Source organism: Chenopodium quinoa, unplaced genomic scaffold (assembly GCF_001683475.1).
Source record: "Chenopodium quinoa cultivar QQ74 unplaced genomic scaffold, ASM168347v1, whole genome shotgun sequence".
Taxonomy (NCBI): Eukaryota; Viridiplantae; Streptophyta; class Magnoliopsida; order Caryophyllales; family Amaranthaceae; genus Chenopodium; species Chenopodium quinoa.
This window is the reverse complement of record NW_018743389.1, coordinates 1,307,734-1,322,776: the sequence shown is the minus strand read 5'-3', so window position 1 is coordinate 1,322,776 and position 15,043 is coordinate 1,307,734. Positions and strand designations below refer to the sequence as shown.

At 34.6% G+C, this 15,043-nt stretch overlaps 1 long non-coding RNA gene across 2 annotated transcripts; it reads left to right on the top strand.

The window, feature by feature from the left end:
* The first annotated feature begins 285 nt into the window (after positions 1-285).
* Positions 286-12,377, top strand: LOC110738284. 2 transcript variants are annotated; one of them, XR_002514596.1, is made up of 4 exons: positions 286-481; positions 576-647; positions 11,827-12,101; positions 12,194-12,377. It is a non-coding gene; the product is annotated as an uncharacterized LOC110738284 (long non-coding RNA). The 2 variants fall into 2 exon arrangements; XR_002514595.1 differs by having other exon boundaries at positions 286-647.
* The last annotated feature ends 2,666 nt before the right edge of the window (positions 12,378-15,043 follow it).

Sequence of the window (15,043 nt, the reverse complement as noted above, 5' to 3'; positions counted from 1 at the left end):
TAAGCTAGTAAGCAACTATGAACCAGTGAACTACTTTATTCATTTGCATGTATATCACTTTATATAAACACTTACTTTATGTTGCCATTTTGTTTTTGCTACAGCTTGAGTACACCGGAGAGCTTGTTGAAGGCAAGCTCGTCCCGACGGTAGAGAAGGATCCCTTCACCTTGGCTATGGGAAAACCCTACCATCCGGGACGGGTATTATATGCTGGGGGGAGCTTGCTAGGATGGGAGAAGGTAATGGGTCCCGAATATACCAAATCTGGAAGATCGGAGCAAGTGTGAACTCGCCACAGAACTTCGATGCCACAGTGGCATCAATTAAAGAACAAGTGCGCAATGAGATGCGCGAAGAGTTCAATGCATGGGCGAAGCAAATGAATTTGCCGACCTTGCCTTTTTCCTCGACAACACCGGCCGACTCAAGTAGCCACCCACGAAGAGAAGGAGAACAGGAGATAAATGCACGCGAGGAGGTACGTGATTAGAATTCAACTCTATAAGTTTTGATATGTTGAGTTACGTGGGTACGGTTCTAATTAATGTTTCACTATCAATACACTATTGCAGATTGGTACTCCTTCACATGCGAACTCAAGGGGGCTTGATACTCTGACACCTCATGACTTTCCTATTCTACAGGTGATTTTTTACTTACTTGTTTGGATAATGATATTGGTTTTTGGATTGTGTTGTGAAATGGTTAAGTTGGCTGTGAAATGGTGTTTCTTCGCTGTGTTGTGTTGTTTGTGTTGCTTTAATTTGTTGATGTGATGTGTTGTTGTTGTCTGCTTCTCCTTCTCCTCATTCTCCTCCTCCTTCTCCTTCTCCTCCTCCTCTCTTTCTCCTTCTCCTTCTCCTTCTCCTCCTTCTCCTCCTTCTCTTTCTTCTCCTTCTCCTCCTCCTCCTCCTTCTCTTTCTTCTCCTTCTCCTTCTCTTTCTTCTCCTTCTCCTTCTCTCCCTTCTCCTTCTCTTTCTTCTCCTTCTCCTTCTCCTTCTCTTTCTTCTCCTTCTCCTTCTCTTTCTCCTTCTCCTCCTCCTCCTCCTCCTCCTCCTCCTTCTCTTTCTTCTCGAGGAGGCTGCAGCACAGCGAGGAGGCTGCAGCTGTGCAGCACTGTGCAGCACTGCAGCAGCTGCGCAGAAGCTGTGCAGAACTGCAGCAGCTGTGCAGCCTCCTCGCTGTGCACACGCTGCCCTTCCCGCCCGGTTTTCGGTTTTTTTTTTTTTTTTGCACTCATTTTGGTCTTTTTTTCTTTTTTTTTTTGCGCCTAAGATACTTAGTTATGAATATTTGTGGCTTGAAAAAACCTAAAAAAAGCAATTTCACAAGTTTTAGGTTCATTTAGAGTGTTTACGGCTCGAAATGGCCTAAATGAGTTCTAACTTGCCCATTTTCCATGTTTTTTGCTCAATTCTTGATTTAACTCCTATATTACACCTAAGATGCTTAGTTATGGATATTTGTGGCTTGAAACAACCTTAAAAAAGCAATTTCACAAGTTAGGTTCATTTAGAGTGTTTACGACTCGAAATGGCCTAAATGAGTTCTAACTTGCCCATTTTCCATGTTTTTTTGCTCAATTCTTGATTTAACTGCTATATTACACCTAATATGCTTAGTTATGAATATTTGTGGCTTGAAACAACCTAAAAAAAGCAATTTCACAAGTTAGGTTCATTTAGAGTGTTTACGGCTCGAAATGGCCTAAATGAGTTCTAACTTGCCCATTTTCCATGTTTTTTGCTCAATTCTTGATTTAACTCCTATATTACACCTAAGATGCTTAGTTATGAATATTTGTGGCTTGAAACAACCTTAAAAAAGCAATTTCACAAGTTTTAGGTTCATTTAGAGTGTTTACGACTCGAAATGGCCTAAATGAGTTCTAACTTGCCCATTTTCCATGTTTTTTAATCAATTCTTGATTTAACTGCTATATTACACCTAATATGCTTAGTTATGAATATTTGTGGCTTGAAAAAACCTACAAAAAGCAATTTCACAAGTTAGGTTCATTTAGAGTGTTTACGGCTCGAAATGGCCTAAATGAGTTCTAACTTGCCCATTTTCCATGTTTTTTGCTCAGTTCTTGATTTAACTCCTATATTACACCTAAGATGCTTAGTTATGAATATTTGTGGCTTGAAACAACCTTAAAAAAGCAATTTCACAAGTTTTAGGTTCATTTAGAGTGTTTACGACTCGAAATGGCCTAAATGAGTTCTAACTTGCCCATTTTCCATGTTTTTTGCTCAATTCTTGATTTAACTGCTATATTACACCTAATATGCTTAGTTATGAATATTTGTGGCTTGAAACAACCTTAAAAAAGCAATTTCACAAGTTTTAGGTTTATTTAGAGTGTTTACGGCTCGAAATGACCTAAATGAGTTCTAACTTGCCCATTTTCCATGTTTTTTGCTCAATTCTTGATTTAACTGCTATATTACACCTAAGATGCTTAGTTATGAATATTTGTGGCTTGAAACAACCTTAAAAAAGCAATTTCACAAGTTTAAGGTTCATTTAGAGTGTTTACGGCTCGAAATGGCCTAAATGAGTTCTAACTTGCCCATTTTCCATGTTTTTTGCTCAATTCTTGATTTAACTGCTATATTACACCTAATATGCTTAGTTATGAATATTTGTGGCTTGAAACAACCTTAAAAAAGCAATTTCACAAGTTTTAGGTTCATTTAGAGTGTTTACGGCTCGAAATGGCCTAAATGAGTTCTAACTTGCCCATTTTCCATGTTTTTTGCTCAATTCTTGATTTAACTCCTATATTACACCTAAGATGCTTAGTTATGAATATTTGTGGCTTGAAAAAACCTTAAAAAAGCAATTTCACAAGTTAGGTTCATTTAGAGTGTTTACGACTCGAAATGGCCTAAATGAGTTCTAACTTGCCCATTTTCCATGTTTTTTGCTCAATTCTTGGTTTAACTCCTATATTACACCTAAGATGCTTAGTTATGAATATTTGTGGCTTGAAACAACCTTAAAAAAGCAATTTCACAAGTTAGGTTCATTTAGAGTGTTTACGACTCGAAATGGCCTAAATGAGTTCTAACTTGCCCATTTTCCATGTTTTTTTGCTCAATTCTTGATTTAACTGCTATATTACACCTAATATGCTTAGTTATGAATATTTGTGGCTTGAAACAACCTAAAAAAAGCAATTTCACAAGTTAGGTTCATTTAGAGTGTTTACGGCTCGAAATGGCCTAAATGAGTTCTAACTTGCCCATTTTCCATGTTTTTTGCTCAATTCTTGATTTAACTCCTATATTACACCTAAGATGCTTAGTTATGAATATTTGTGGCTTGAAACAACCTTTAAAAAGCAATTTCACAAGTTTTAGGTTCATTTAGAGTGTTTACGACTCGAAATGGCCTAAATGAGTTCTAACTTGCCCATTTTCCATGTTTTTTGCTCAATTCTTGATTTAACTGCTATATTACACCTAATATGCTTAGTTATGAATATTTGTGGCTTGAAAAAACCTACAAAAAGCAATTTCACAAGTTAGGTTCATTTAGAGTGTTTACGGCTCGAAATGGCCTAAATGAGTTCTAACTTGCCCATTTTCCATGTTTTTTGCTCAGTTCTTGATTTAACTCCTATATTACACCTAAGATGCTTAGTTATGAATATTTGTGGCTTGAAACAACCTTAAAAAAGCAATTTCACAAGTTTTAGGTTCATTTAGAGTGTTTACGACTCGAAATGGCCTAAATGAGTTCTAACTTGCCCATTTTCCATGTTTTTTGCTCAATTCTTGATTTAACTGCTATATTACACCTAATATGCTTAGTTATGAATATTTGTGGCTTGAAACAACCTTAAAAAAGCAATTTCACAAGTTTTAGGTTTATTTAGAGTGTTTACGGCTCGAAATGACCTAAATGAGTTCTAACTTGCCCATTTTCCATGTTTTTTGCTCAATTCTTGATTTAACTGCTATATTACACCTAAGATGCTTAGTTATGAATATTTGTGGCTTGAAACAACCTTTAAAAAGCAATTTCACAAGTTTAAGGTTCATTTAGAGTGTTTACGGCTCGAAATGGCCTAAATGAGTTCTAACTTGCCCATTTTCCATGTTTTTTGCTCAATTCTTGATTTAACTGCTATATTACACCTAATATGCTTAGTTATGAATATTTGTGGCTTGAAACAACCTTAAAAAAGCAATTTCACAACTTTTAGGTTCATTTAGAGTGTTTACGGCTCGAAATGGCCTAAATGAGTTCTAACTTGCCCATTTTCCATGTTTTTTGCTCAATTCTTGATTTAACTCCTATATTACACCTAAGATGCTTAGTTATGAATATTTGTGGCTTGAAAAAACCTTAAAAAAGCAATTTCACAAGTTAGGTTCATTTAGAGTGTTTACGACTCGAAATGGCCTAAATGAGTTCTAACTTGCCCATTTTCCATGTTTTTTGCTCAATTCTTGGTTTAACTCCTATATTACACCTAAGATGCTTAGTTATGAATATTTGTGGCTTGAAACAACCTTAAAAAAGCAATTTCACAAGTTTTAGGTTCATTTAGAGTGTTTACGACTCGAAATGGCCTAAATGAGTTCTAACTTGCCCATTTTCCATGTTTTTTTTGCTCAATTCTTGATTTAACTGCTATATTACACCTAATATGCTTAGTTATGAATATTTGTGGCTTGAAACAACCTAAAAAAAGCAATTTCACAAGTTAGGTTCATTTAGAGTGTTTACGGCTCGAAATGGCCTAAATGAGTTCTAACTTGCCCATTTTCCATGTTTTTTGCTCAATTCTTGATTTAACTCCTATATTACACCTAAGATGCTTAGTTATGAATATTTGTGGCTTGAAACAACCTTAAAAAAGCAATTTCACAAGTTTTAGGTTCATTTAGAGTGTTTACGACTCGAAATGGCCTAAATGAGTTCTAACTTGCCCATTTTCCATGTTTTTTGCTCAATTCTTGATTTAACTGCTATATTACACCTAATATGCTTAGTTATGAATATTTGTGGCTTGAAAAAACCTACAAAAAGCAATTTCACAAGTTAGGTTCATTTAGAGTGTTTACGGCTCGAAATGGCCTAAATGAGTTCTAACTTGCCCATTTTCCATGTTTTTTGCTCAGTTCTTGATTTAACTCCTATATTACACCTAAGATGCTTAGTTATGAATATTTGTGGCTTGAAACAACCTTAAAAAAGCAATTTCACAAGTTTTAGGTTCATTTAGAGTGTTTACGACTCGAAATGGCCTAAATGAGTTCTAACTTGCCCATTTTCCATGTTTTTTGCTCAATTCTTGATTTAACTGCTATATTACACCTAATATGCTTAGTTATGAATATTTGTGGCTTGAAACAACCTTAAAAAAGCAATTTCACAAGTTTTAGGTTTATTTAGAGTGTTTACGGCTCGAAATGACCTAAATGAGTTCTAACTTGCCCATTTTCCATGTTTTTTGCTCAATTCTTGATTTAACTGCTATATTACACCTAAGATGCTTAGTTATGAATATTTGTGGCTTGAAACAACCTTTAAAAAGCAATTTCACAAGTTTAAGGTTCATTTAGAGTGTTTACGGCTCGAAATGGCCTAAATGAGTTCTAACTTGCCCATTTTCCATGTTTTTTGCTCAATTCTTGATTTAACTGCTATATTACACCTAATATGCTTAGTTATGAATATTTGTGGCTTGAAACAACCTTAAAAAAAGCAATTTCACAAGTTTTAGGTTCATTTAGAGTGTTTACGGCTCGAAATGGCCTAAATGAGTTCTAACTTGCCCATTTTCCATGTTTTTTGCTCAATTCTTGATTTAACTCCTATATTACACCTAAGATGCTTAGTTATGAATATTTGTGGCTTGAAAAAACCTTAAAAAAGCAATTTCACAAGTTAGGTTCATTTAGAGTGTTTACGACTCGAAATGGCCTAAATGAGTTCTAACTTGCCCATTTTCCATGTTTTTTGCTCAATTCTTGGTTTAACTCCTATATTACACCTAAGATGCTTAGTTATGAATATTTGTGGCTTGAAACAACCTTAAAAAAGCAATTTCACAAGTTAGGTTCATTTAGAGTGTTTACGACTTGAAATGGCCTAAATGAGTTCTAACTTGCCCATTTTCCATGTTTTTTTTGCTCAATTCTTGATTTAACTGCTATATTACACCTAATATGCTTAGTTATGAATATTTGTGGCTTGAAACAACCTAAAAAAAGCAATTTCACAAGTTAGGTTCATTTAGAGTGTTTACGGCTCGAAATGGCCTAAATAAGTTCTAACTTGCCCATTTTCCATGTTTTTTGCTCAATTCTTGATTTAACTCCTATATTACACCTAAGATGCTTAGTTATGAATATTTGTGGCTTGAAACAACCTTAAAAAAGCAATTTCACAAGTTTTAGGTTCATTTAGAGTGTTTACGACTCGAAATGGCCTAAATGAGTTCTAACTTGCCCATTTTCCATGTTTTTTTGCTCAATTCTTGATTTAACTGCTATATTACACCTAATATGCTTAGTTATGAATATTTGTGGCTTGAAAAAACCTACAAAAAGCAATTTCACAAGTTTTAGGTTCATTTAGAGTGTTTACGGCTCGAAATGGCCTAAATGAGTTCTAACTTGCCCATTTTCCATGTTTTTTGCTCAATTCTTGATTTAACTCCTATATTACACCTAAGATGCTTAGTTATGAATATTTGTGGCTTGAAACAACCTTAAAAAAGCAATTTCACAAGTTTTAGGTTCATTTAGAGTGTTTACGACTCGAAATGGCCTAAATGAGTTCTAACTTGCCCATTTTCCATGTTTTTTGCTCAATTCTTGATTTATCTGCTATATTACACCTAATAAGCTTAGGTATGAATATTTGTGGCTTGAAACAACCTAAAAAAAGCAATTTCACAAGTTAGGTTCATTTAGAGTGTTTACGGCTCGAAATGGCCTAAATGAGTTCTAACTTGCCCATTTTCCATGTTTTTTGCTCAATTCTTGATTTATCTGCTATATTACACCTAATATGCTTAGTTATGAATATTTGTGGCTTGAAAAAACCTAAAAAAAGCAATTTCACAAGTTAGGTTCATTTAGAGTGTTTACGGCTCGAAATGGCCTAAATGAGTTCTAACTTGCCCATTTTCCATGTTTTTTGCTCAATTTTTGATTTAACTCCTATATTACACCTAAGATGCTTAGTTATGAATATTTGTGGCTTGAAACAACCTTAAAAAAACAATTTCACAAGTTTTAGGTTCATTTAGAGTGTTTACGACTGGAAATGGCCTAAATGAGTTCTAACTTGCCCATTTTCTATGTTTTTTGCTCAATTCTTGATTTAACTGCTATATTACACCTAATATGCTTAGTTATGAATATTTTTGGCTTGAAAAAACCTAAAAAAAGCAATTTCACAAGTTAGGTTCATTTAGAGTGTTTACGGCTCGAAATGGCCTAAATGAGTTCTAACTTGCCCATTTTCCATGTTTTTTGCTCAATTCTTGATTTAACTCCTATATTACACCTAATATGCTTAGTTATGAATATTTGTGGCTTGAAAAAACCTACAAAAAGCAATTTCACAAGTTAGGTTCATTTAGAGTGTTTACGGCTCGAAATGGCCTAAATGAGTTCTAACTTGCCCATTTTCCATGTTTTTTGCTCAGTTCTTGATTTAACTCCTATATTACACCTAAGATGCTTAGTTATGAATATTTGTGGCTTGAAACAACCTTAAAAAAGCAATTTCACAAGTTTTAGGTTCATTTAGAGTGTTTACGACTCGAAATGGCCTAAATGAGTTCTAACTTGCCCATTTTCCATGTTTTTTGCTCAATTCTTGATTTAACTGCTATATTACACCTAATATGCTTAGTTATGAATATTTGTGGCTTGAAACAACCTTAAAAAAGCAATTTCACAAGTTTTAGGTTTATTTAGAGTGTTTACGGCTCGAAATGACCTAAATGAGTTCTAACTTGCCCATTTTCCATGTTTTTTGCTCAATTCTTGATTTAACTGCTATATTACACCTAAGATGCTTAGTTATGAATATTTGTGGCTTGAAACAACCTTTAAAAAGCAATTTCACAAGTTTAAGGTTCATTTAGAGTGTTTACGGCTCGAAATGGCCTAAATGAGTTCTAACTTGCCCATTTTCCATGTTTTTTGCTCAATTCTTGATTTAACTGCTATATTACACCTAATATGCTTAGTTATGAATATTTGTGGCTTGAAACAACCTTAAAAAAGCAATTTCACAACTTTTAGGTTCATTTAGAGTGTTTACGGCTCGAAATGGCCTAAATGAGTTCTAACTTGCCCATTTTCCATGTTTTTTGCTCAATTCTTGATTTAACTCCTATATTACACCTAAGATGCTTAGTTATGAATATTTGTGGCTTGAAAAAACCTTAAAAAAGCAATTTCACAAGTTAGGTTCATTTAGAGTGTTTACGACTCGAAATGGCCTAAATGAGTTCTAACTTGCCCATTTTCCATGTTTTTTGCTCAATTCTTGGTTTAACTCCTATATTACACCTAAGATGCTTAGTTATGAATATTTGTGGCTTGAAACAACCTTAAAAAAGCAATTTCACAAGTTTTAGGTTCATTTAGAGTGTTTACGACTCGAAATGGCCTAAATGAGTTCTAACTTGCCCATTTTCCATGTTTTTTTGCTCAATTCTTGATTTAACTGCTATATTACACCTAATATGCTTAGTTATGAATATTTGTGGCTTGAAACAACCTAAAAAAAGCAATTTCACAAGTTAGGTTCATTTAGAGTGTTTACGGCTCGAAATGGCCTAAATGAGTTCTAACTTGCCCATTTTCCATGTTTTTTGCTCAATTCTTGATTTAACTCCTATATTACACCTAAGATGCTTAGTTATGAATATTTGTGGCTTGAAACAACCTTAAAAAAGCAATTTCACAAGTTTTAGGTTCATTTAGAGTGTTTACGACTCGAAATGGCCTAAATGAGTTCTAACTTGCCCATTTTCCATGTTTTTTGCTCAATTCTTGATTTAACTGCTATATTACACCTAATATGCTTAGTTATGAATATTTGTGGCTTGAAAAAACCTACAAAAAGCAATTTCACAAGTTAGGTTCATTTAGAGTGTTTACGGCTCGAAATGGCCTAAATGAGTTCTAACTTGCCCATTTTCCATGTTTTTTGCTCAGTTCTTGATTTAACTCCTATATTACACCTAAGATGCTTAGTTATGAATATTTGTGGCTTGAAACAACCTTAAAAAAGCAATTTCACAAGTTTTAGGTTCATTTAGAGTGTTTACGACTCGAAATGGCCTAAATGAGTTCTAACTTGCCCATTTTCCATGTTTTTTGCTCAATTCTTGATTTAACTGCTATATTACACCTAATATGCTTAGTTATGAATATTTGTGGCTTGAAACAACCTTAAAAAAGCAATTTCACAAGTTTTAGGTTTATTTAGAGTGTTTACGGCTCGAAATGACCTAAATGAGTTCTAACTTGCCCATTTTCCATGTTTTTTGCTCAATTCTTGATTTAACTGCTATATTACACCTAAGATGCTTAGTTATGAATATTTGTGGCTTGAAACAACCTTTAAAAAGCAATTTCACAAGTTTAAGGTTCATTTAGAGTGTTTACGGCTCGAAATGGCCTAAATGAGTTCTAACTTGCCCATTTTCCATGTTTTTTGCTCAATTCTTGATTTAACTGCTATATTACACCTAATATGCTTAGTTATGAATATTTGTGGCTTGAAACAACCTTAAAAAAGCAATTTCACAAGTTTTAGGTTCATTTAGAGTGTTTACGGCTCGAAATGGCCTAAATGAGTTCTAACTTGCCCATTTTCCATGTTTTTTGCTCAATTCTTGATTTAACTCCTATATTACACCTAAGATGCTTAGTTATGAATATTTGTGGCTTGAAAAAACCTTAAAAAAGCAATTTCACAAGTTAGGTTCATTTAGAGTGTTTACGACTCGAAATGGCCTAAATGAGTTCTAACTTGCCCATTTTCCATGTTTTTTGCTCAATTCTTGGTTTAACTCCTATATTACACCTAAGATGCTTAGTTATGAATATTTGTGGCTTGAAACAACCTTAAAAAAGCAATTTCACAAGTTAGGTTCATTTAGAGTGTTTACGACTTGAAATGGCCTAAATGAGTTCTAACTTGCCCATTTTCCATGTTTTTTTGCTCAATTCTTGATTTAACTGCTATATTACACCTAATATGCTTAGTTATGAATATTTGTGGCTTGAAACAACCTAAAAAAAGCAATTTCACAAGTTAGGTTCATTTAGAGTGTTTACGGCTCGAAATGGCCTAAATAAGTTCTAACTTGCCCATTTTCCATGTTTTTTGCTCAATTCTTGATTTAACTCCTATATTACACCTAAGATGCTTAGTTATGAATATTTGTGGCTTGAAACAACCTTAAAAAAGCAATTTCACAAGTTTTAGGTTCATTTAGAGTGTTTACGACTCGAAATGGCCTAAATGAGTTCTAACTTGCCCATTTTCCATGTTTTTTTGCTCAATTCTTGATTTAACTGCTATATTACACCTAATATGCTTAGTTATGAATATTTGTGGCTTGAAAAAACCTACAAAAAGCAATTTCACAAGTTTTAGGTTCATTTAGAGTGTTTACGGCTCGAAATGGCCTAAATGAGTTCTAACTTGCCCATTTTCCATGTTTTTTGCTCAATTCTTGATTTAACTCCTATATTACACCTAAGATGCTTAGTTATGAATATTTGTGGCTTGAAACAACCTTAAAAAAGCAATTTCACAAGTTTTAGGTTCATTTAGAGTGTTTACGACTCGAAATGGCCTAAATGAGTTCTAACTTGCCCATTTTCCATGTTTTTTGCTCAATTCTTGATTTATCTGCTATATTACACCTAATAAGCTTAGGTATGAATATTTGTGGCTTGAAACAACCTAAAAAAAGCAATTTCACAAGTTAGGTTCATTTAGAGTGTTTACGGCTCGAAATGGCCTAAATGAGTTCTAACTTGCCCATTTTCCATGTTTTTTGCTCAATTCTTGATTTATCTGCTATATTACACCTAATATGCTTAGTTATGAATATTTGTGGCTTGAAAAAACCTAAAAAAAGCAATTTCACAAGTTAGGTTCATTTAGAGTGTTTACGGCTCGAAATGGCCTAAATGAGTTCTAACTTGCCCATTTTCCATGTTTTTTGCTCAATTCTTGATTTAACTCCTATATTACACCTAAGATGCTTAGTTATGAATATTTGTGGCTTGAAACAACCTTAAAAAAACAATTTCACAAGTTTTAGGTTCATTTAGAGTGTTTACGACTGGAAATGGCCTAAATGAGTTCTAACTTGCCCATTTTCTATGTTTTTTGCTCAATTCTTGATTTAACTGCTATATTACACCTAATATGCTTAGTTATGAATATTTTTGGCTTGAAAAAACCTAAAAAAAAGCAATTTCACAAGTTAGGTTCATTTAGAGTGTTTACGGCTCGAAATGGCCTAAATGAGTTCTAACTTGCCCATTTTCCATGTTTTTTGCTCAATTCTTGATTTAACTCCTATATTACACCTAAGATGCTTAGTTATGAATATTTGTGACTTGAAACAACCTTAAAAAAGCAATTTCACAAGTTTTAGGTTCATTTAGAGTGTTTACGACTCGAAATGGCCTAAATGAGTTCTAACTTGCCCATTTTCCATGTTTTTTGCTCAATTCTTGATTTAACTGCTATATTACACCTAATATGCTTAATTATGAATATTTAAATAAAGTATCTTCCTAATTGGTGCAGGAAGAGACCGTTGTGAACTTCTTCACCCGGGCGAATCATATGATGGACCTTTGAAAGTTGTTGCCTATGGTAGTGCACAACCGGCCGAACAAGGCACGGTCCATCTTCGACCTCTTCTGCCTGAGCATTATTCTGTCGGGATCCATTATGTGGTTCCCGGGTTCGAGGAGATCTTAATACCTGTGCCCGTGGAGGAGGATGAGTTCACTACACTCTGGGCAGCAAAAGGTAGTTTTGTGCAATGGCCAACTGCTTGGATACGGTTGATGAACCAGGTAATTAAGATTTAGATTTCACGATTTAATCTTTTCTTCCCAAGAGTTGGATGGAAATCTTTTCTAACTATTTATATGATTTGTCTTATTAGCCATCGAAGAAAAGTCAAACTCCAAAGAAGAGGGTGGAGGGGCCAAAGAACAGGAGTGAACATGGCTCGGTGAGTGGAAAAGCGTCGATGAAGAGCCCTTCACGATGTTCAGCTACGCAAGCTACTCCATTAGTTGAAGACACGGTGCTTCAATCGCTATCTCAGGAATTAGCTTATTTGCACAACCGTGTTTGCGTGTTGCCTAATGACAGCCCCATCCAAATCCAACTTCCTAAGGAAATGTTCCACTACGATGATGATGCAACAGCATGGCTATTCAAAGAAGATGTGAAGGAATTTCTAAGTGGTGCAATGCTTAACATTTCCCTCATTCAAATATCCATGAGGTAATTCAACTGATACTCAATTTATATTATTCAGTTTAGTGGTGTTTGTCGTTTGGTTTTCGATTAACATTGTGTTATCATGCATGCAGAGCACTCCAGGAGCAAATATGGGAGCTTGAATCTCCTTGTCAAGTTGGGTGGTTGTGCCCTGAGCAGATGTCCACTACTAGAATCTTAGGCAACTCCGCTGACGTGTTATACTATGCTGAACGGGGTATCAGGCAATCAGTGAGTGCGGGAGACAAGTTCATATTCGTCCCATACTATGAGGAGTACGTCTGATTATGCTAGTCAAGTTCATTTGTTTTCCCAGTTTATTTGTTGTAATAGGCTAACTATTGATTTGTTTGTCTCGTGTGTAGTTATCATTGGACCCTACTTGTGATTTGTGTTTCCAGTAACACAATCTTCTACTTTGATTCTGCTCGGTTACCTCAAGTAAGAAAGCGCCTCGTGAGGTCCATACTGCAAAAGTAAGCATCTAGTTTGTTTCACTTCTGATTATTCATTTTTCATATCTTAACTCATATGTATTGATTATACTAGTCAAATTTGAACTTATTACTTTGATTTTTTGTAGTACCATGAAGAAGATAAATCCTCGATCTCCTCGAGGTCCTACATGGAAAGCACCCAAGGTAATTCACCCATGATGTTGTGATTTTCTTACTTTACAATGCTTAAGATGTTGCTTATTTGCTATGCATTTTGATTCATGTGCTTTGTTCCTCATGCTAGTGCGCACAACAGGAAAACGGAGTTGACTGTGGCCTATACGTGATGAGATTCATGTATGACATAGTGATGAGTCATTGTACAGACACACGTCAGCTTGAAGAGGTATGCCATTTTGGTTGAAATTGCGTCCCAAAACCACTTACTTGCTCTTTTCATGTAATCTCAAGCATTAGTCACCTATAACTAAGTGATAATGACATGTTTTAACTAGTTATGATTTCAATAGACAAGAAATATAGAAAATAGGCATCCTAGTAGCCAAAATGGCCTTACTTGAGCCATTTTGGTTGAAATTGCGTCCCAAAACCACTTACTTGCTCTTTTCTTGTAATCTCAAGCATTAGTCACCTATAACTAAGTGATAATGACATGTTTTAACTAGTTATGAGTTCAATAGACAAGAAATACAGAAATTAGGCATCCTAGTAGCCAAAATGGCCTTACTTGAGCAATTTTGGTTGAAATTGCGTCCCAAAACCACTTACTTGCTCTTTTCATGTAATCTCAAGCATTAGTCACCTATAACTAAGTGATAATGACATGTTTTAACTAGTTATGATTTCAATAGACAAGAAATATAGAAAATAGGCATCCTAGTAGCCAAAATGGCCTTACTTGAGCCATTTTGGTTGAAATTGCGTCCCAAAACCACTTACTTGCTCTTTTCTTGTAATCTCAAGCATTAGTCACCTATAACTAAGTGATAATGACATGTTTTAACTAGTTATGAGTTCAATAGACAAGAAATATAGAAAATAGGCATCCTAGTAGCCAAAATGGCCTTACTTGAGCCATTTTGGTTGAAATTGCGTCCCAAAACCTCTTACTTGCTCTTTTCTTGTAATCTCAAGCATTAGACACCTATAACTAACCCCAATTATTATTATTTCACTTCTACTAACTCACGTTTTTTGTATTCTAAGTTTTGCAAGGGGCAAACGGGAATTCCATACACGAGCGAGGAACTCCATGTAATTCGGGAGATGTTGGCGACCTACATCACATTTAATTTGTAAATATCGTCATACATTTTTGTACTATATCATCTCTTCATCAATCCTAGCCTTAGCTTATTAATTATGTACTATACATGAAACATTTTTCTAATTTATATCATCTCTTGCGATTGTTATTATTTTAATTATTTATGTTTTGTTATTAATGTTACTAATTATTGTTACTATTATCATATATAATAATAATAATAATAATTATTATTATTAATAATAATATTGCAGCCAAAAAAAAAAAAACAGGTCAATATTAGTGCAGCCAAAAAAAAAAAAACAAAAAACAGGTCAATATTAGTGCAGCCAAAAAAAAAAACAATACAGGTCATTGGCAACGGTTAACCGTTGCCAATGTTTAAAAAAAAAAAAAAAAAAAAAGCGCGCCATTGGCTTTGGCAACGGTTAACCGTTGCCAACTCAACCAATTGGCAACAGTTAACCGTTGCCAATTATTTAAAAAAAAAAAAAATAAAGGCGCCATGGTCAATGACAACGGTTAACCGTTGCCAATTGCTTCAGTTGGCAACGGTTTTGAACCGTTGCCAATTTTTTTGGATTTGGCAACCCTCAAATACTCAACGGTTCAAAACCGTTGCCTTTGGGGGGGTTTGAACCGTTGTCAATTTGGTGGTTTCGTGTAGTGAGTGAGCAACTTCAACTTGTGAGTTTGTGATCAGGGGCGGACCTATTTATGTGCACAATGGTGCACGTGACTCACTAGTAAAAATAAAAAAAAAATTGATCTTTAGTTTTTT